Raw genomic sequence first — 5839 nt, 5'->3', positions numbered from 1 at the left:
AAAAAAAAAAAAAAAGAACACTAATCATTACAAATGAAAAGACAGTTTAGAATTCCCTTCGGTCTCATTTCATTAGTGAAGAAAGACAAATATGTTTTATTTTAATACTTTACCTATCTTCAGTTGGCATTAAAATATACTTCACACGCTCTGTGTGTGTGTGTGTGTATGGGGGAGGGTGCTGGGTATTTCATTCCTGCCGGGCAGAGCACTTCTCCAATGAACTACATTCTCAGACCTTAGATTTTTCTCTTATGAAAAGTGTATAGCTTATGGAAGGGCATATTTTCTTCAATGGCCATAAAAAATCTAACACAAAATAAGTACAATTACTCTTTAAAGCTATGCCATAAGTATCACTGTTCTAGACACAAAATAAGTAAAATTAAACTATACACCATTGTTTCTCAACTTTCCTAATGCTGCAGCCCTTTAATACAGTTCCTCATGCAGCCATAAGATTATTTTGTTGCTACTTTATAACTGTGATTTTGCCCCTATTTTGAGTTATGATGTGACTATCAGATATGCAGGATATCTCACATTTGACCCCAGTGAAAGGATCACTTGACTCCCAAGGGGACTCGACCCACAGCTTGGGAGCCGCTGCTTTGGACAGCATGCAGTGACTGTCATTTTACCGGCTCAGTGAGCAGTTTTCATCCCAGAACTTCTAATTGTAGAGGTTATAAAATCTTGTCATTGCTACAGCTCCGATGGCCTTATACAGCTTGAGACAGGAAGAAGTAGGAAATTTATTATTTATTTTAAGTTAAAGCAAAAGCTTTGAGATGTTTATCTAAGTTGATAAAAACCACAAAATCTGATTGTAATTCTACCTAATGAAGGTTAGGTGCTGGGACCACCGTCGTCGGTGGCTAGTGTTGCCTTGCATAGGTGAGGCCCTTAGCATACCTCGCACCTCCAAACAAACAATAACAAACCAACCCTCTATTGCATTTTGTCTATGGTCTGTATTACTAATGAATTGGTGTTTTAAAAGATTTTTAAAAAAACTATGTGTGTGTGTCTGTGTGTCCACACAAGAGAACATGGGAACATGCCCACATGCACACTGGTAGCTGCAGAGTGCAGACAAAGGTGTTGAGATCCCTGGAGCTGGATTTGTAAGTGGCTGTGAGCAACCCCCATGTGAACCTGGGTCCTCTGCCAGAGCAATCCATGCTCCTAACCCCTGAGCAATCACTTCAGTCGCTAGAGTTACTGTTTTGTATTAGTCTTTTGCTGCCCTCATGCCCTGCATATATATAACATATATGTAATGTTCATTTAACATTATATAACATATATAACATATATGTAATGTGTATAGGAAGGAAGGTCTTTTTCTACATGCTTATATACAAATCTTCCAATACTTTTATCATTTTAAATGCCTTTCAGTTGATTTTCAAGTTTTCAAAGCAAAAAAAAAAAAGTATAATCTCTTTAAACAATATTTTCTCTTCCTTTTTCGCTATCATTTCTTTTCCCCTTTAAAGGCATGCTGCTTAGTGTTTCCAGAACAAGGGTTCACAGCTAGGGAAAGGACACTCTGCAGCAGATAATGCCTTCGGACAGCCTGGCTCCCCAGCCTTCTGTGCCTGGCAGGGATTCTAGGATTCATCTTGTGACACAAGTCCTGACTGTGTTCTGTACTGCACAGGACACCCCCAGGAGGAAAAGTCTCTCACATGATGACATAATGCCCATATGGAGAATTTGAGAAAAGAGTCCAATTATTAGGGATCGTGGGCATGCAGATACTTTCCAAATCCTGCAAAGATGCCAGTCTAAACAAGCATCAAAATTCCAGTGGGTGTTCAGTCTTCGCAAATGCCTTTTCAGTTCCCACTAAAGCAGTCATGGCCGGGTGGGGTGGCACACAACTTTAATCCCAGCAGCCAACAGAGGCAGGTGGGTCACTGTGGTTGAGGCCAGCCCAGTCTGTATAGCAAGCTCTATGGAGGCTACCTCCCTCCACAGAATATCTTCTTCTCCATCTGTGCTTACTAATAGAACATGTTTTGTGCTATTTTGCAGTGTTTTGCCATCCCATCACTTCCCCGTGTGTGTGTGTATGGCATACCAGTCCTGTGTGTGTGTGTCTCAGTGCCAATTCTGTGTTCACCTGCATGATTTTCTTCCCCAGTTTTAGATATGAGGATCCTGTGCATGTCATAAAATGTCCTGTACTTTCTTACATACTCAGAGATATCCAAAATAACATTAAAATGGCCTATGTGTGAAATGTTCTACACCTGAGGCTTTGGGGAATGCTGGACTTGAATAACTTTCTATTTACTGATTAGTAAATGATTTGTTTCTGTTTTAGATGACAAGTTTCATAAATTATATTCTTGTAGAAAATTGTTCATTTTGTCAATGTTTTTAAAATTATTTAGCTACAGCTGACTGAAATAATCTGCTACTCTCTTAGTTTCTTACAAGTCTTCAATTCCTTAACGCAGCTGAACTTTCCCACCAGTTTCTTTGTTAGGCTGGAGAGTTTGCATGCATGGTATATGCGTATGTACACCTTCATACGTGTGCCCGTGTGCATGCAGACACACTCACAGGCCAGAGAGTGGGGTCATGTATTCCTCAGGCATTTTCCACCATATTTTCTGAGACAGTGTTTCTCACTGAACCTGGTGAGGATGGGTGAGGCTGGCTAGCCACCCTGCTGTAGGAGTTTGTTCCCTCCACCCCCATGCTGAGGTAGCAGATCTGTGCCCAAACCACCACACCCTTCCTCTACGTGCGTGTTGGCCATCCCTACTCAGGTCCTACTTCTGGGACAGCCAGGACTACATAGAGAAACCCTTTCTCAAACAAACAAACAAACAAACAAACAAACAAACAAGTTTTACCCACTGGGCTATCTTATCTCCTCGTTCCTAGACTAGATGTTAATTCTTTAAGTGGGATCTTTGGTTGGATTTATTTTTCTGGCTTATGACTTAGTAATTCCTTCCTTTTCTTCCTTGAAACATAGTTCTTTTCACTTCCTGTTGGAGGCTCACACTGTTGGTTGTCATCTTTACATTTGTTAAGATAACGCTCTGAATTACTTATATTAAGATGGATGTAGACGACCGCTGTCTTCCTCTGCCCTGTGCTTGAGCTGTATCCTCTCGGTCTTCTGGAGCTTCCAGCATTGCTGATTTGAACTATGCTGCAGCCGTGGCTCTTTCTCTTTTAGTCTCACACATTATTTGAAAGAAAAATTTTAGCCATCTAAATGATAGCTTCTATCAGTCTCACTTTCTTTAATACTTTCTGCCTTTACTGTCATGTAAGGAGATAATGTCTGTATAACTACTTTTTTAAAAGAAGAATATTTGGTGGTGAATCTGTTGACCTATTTCTAAGTGGCTTGCTCTGTTTCATGGTTCTATGTGTCTTTTATGCCACTAGCATGTGGTTTTGATTACTGTGGCTTTAAGTCAAGAATGTGATACTTTTAATATTTTTCTTCTTGCTCAAGAGTCTTTGGATGTTCAGGTCTTCTATGGTTCCATATAAACTTCAGGTTGATTTATTTCTATAAAAATGTCATAGGTACTCTAGTGGTTTGAATGAGAAGTATCCTTCACAGGCTCAGGTAGTTGAACACTGGGTCTCCAGTTGGTGGTATTGCTTGGGGGGCAGTCTGGGTGGTGCAGCCTTGCTAGAGTGTGTCCCTGGAGGTGGGCATTGAGATCATAGAGCTCTGCCCATTTGTTTTCTGTTTCGCGCTTATGGTTACGATATGATCTCTTAGCTTCCTGTTCCTATCACCATGCCTGCCGTTTACTGCCATGTGTCCCCACCATGGACTCTTGTTCCTCTGCTACTGTAAGCCAACAAAAACTGACTTTCCATGAATTGCTTCTAGCCATGCTGTTTTATCATGGCAACAGAGAAGTGACTCATTCATAAGTTGGTGCTAAGAGTGGACTGTTGCTGTGAAGAACCCGATCATTTTGGAACTTTGGGCAGAAAAGAGGCTGAGTGCAGTAAACAGAGCTAACAGCAGCAAGTAGAGCCTGGAACAGAGCTGTGTAGAGAGCAGTGCAGACTCTGAGGAAGGCCTGGCTAAAGACTCCAGAGGAAAGCGGGGACTTTACAGCAGCTAGGCTGCAGGCCATTCCTGTGATGCTCAGCAGTGGTTCTGGCTGCTTTCTATCTTTGCTATAAGAACTTGCTTGAGGCTAAATTAAAAAGTAAAGGAGAATTTCTTTAGTGGAAGACATTTCAAGACTGCATGTTGATTCTGTGGTATGGTTGTTGTTGATGACACTTCTGCAAGTATACAGTGAAAAGAGCAAGCTGGGGCAAACTAAACACAAATGTACCACCAGAAGAGAAAAAAATGCAAATTTAGTGTTCTAGCCCAGGTGTGTCCCAAAGACAGACTGTAACTGTTATGGAGAGATGCCCTGCTCTGCACTGGAACAAACCTCGAGGAAAGACCCTGCAAGCTCCAACTTATGGAAGAAAGCCTAAGGCATTTTCTGTTCCTAGAAAGCAACTGAGTATAAGAGATGCTGCTGGTGTGATTCAAGGGACCAGAATCCATCTCAAACTGAAAGCCTGATTTGTCAGAATCATCCCCATGGTGCTGGCTTGAGAGGCAAGACAATGAGGGATTCATGGATTCTTCCTCCGAGGTTTCTAATTGCTGCTGAGGTCAGGCTGCATGTGCATTGGAGTCCATGCATGAAGGCCCAGAGAGGCCAAGAGGCTATGAGAGGATTCGAAGCTGTGAAAGTGGGGCCTGATCTGCAGCAAGAAACTAAAAGGTGTTGGCAATGCTAGACCCCTGAGACAGCTACCAAGAAGAGCTACACACTGGGAGTGGGACTAGCCCAAAAGATAGGTGCATGTTGCAGGGAAAGAGGCATCTAAGCTTTTTAAGCCCAGATGTCAGACACAGAGCTACAGGCCTGGTGTTGTGATCCTGATAGGTTTTGAACTTTCTTAGGCCTGGTATTTCTTCACTGCGCTCCCATTCCTCTCCTTAACAGTTGTGATCCATATACTGCTCCATTGTATGTTGGAATATGTGATTTTTTAAAAATAGAGGGTTACAGTCAACAGATTGCCTCGAGTTTCAGAAGAGACTTTGGAATTTAATTAGTGTTAAAAATGTTAAAGACAATGGGAGCTTTTGAAGGTGGACTAGATGATATATGCCCATGAGCCTGTGGAGGTTGGGGAGTGGGACGTAGTGGTTTGAATGAGAAATGTCCCTGGTAGTTTCAGGCATTGGAGCACTTGGCCCCGTTAGTGCTGCCTTTCGGGGAGGTTTAGGTGTTTGCTAGAGTTGCTAGAGGAAGTTCATCCATTACTTGGGGAGGAGGGCTTTGAGATGATAAATCCTCGCCTTGCTTTCAATTTATTCTCTCTACTCTGTGCTTGTGGTTGAAATGTGAGCTCTTAACTTCCTGCTCCCACTGACATGCCTGCTGCCTGCTGCCGTCCCTCCCCACCATGATGGGCTCTTGTCCTTCTGGACCATAAGCCAAAGCTCACCACTTTTGGTCATGGTGTTGTATCCTAACAACCGAACAGTAACTATTACAGGTACTTTAATAGAACCTCATTGTTTGCTTTAAATAGGATGGATGGATGGATAAACAGTGTTAATTTATACTCATTGTCTTCAATCTATAGATATCACACTTCATGTGTTAAATTTATTCTGATTTAATTCTCTGTGATGCTCTTGAATTGGAATTGTTTTCATATTTTCTTTTTTTTTAAGAGTTTTTATTTTTATTTTTTTTTTTTGTTTTTTTTTAATTAGTTATTTTCCTCAATTACATTTCCAATGCTATCCAAAAAGTCCCCA

The 5839-nt window shown here is 41.5% G+C and overlaps 1 protein-coding gene across 1 annotated transcript in view; it reads left to right on the top strand.

The window, feature by feature from the left end:
- Window positions 1-5839, top strand: part of Fam151b (family with sequence similarity 151 member B) — a 33889-nt gene that overhangs the window by 22418 nt on the left and 5632 nt on the right. The window lies entirely within an intron of this gene.

The sequence above is a fragment of the Mus caroli genome, chromosome 13 (genome assembly GCF_900094665.2).
Source record: "Mus caroli chromosome 13, CAROLI_EIJ_v1.1, whole genome shotgun sequence".
NCBI classification, from domain to species: domain Eukaryota; kingdom Metazoa; phylum Chordata; class Mammalia; order Rodentia; family Muridae; genus Mus; species Mus caroli.
Note: the sequence above shows the minus strand (reverse complement) of the source record. Positions and strands in the feature narration are given on the sequence as shown.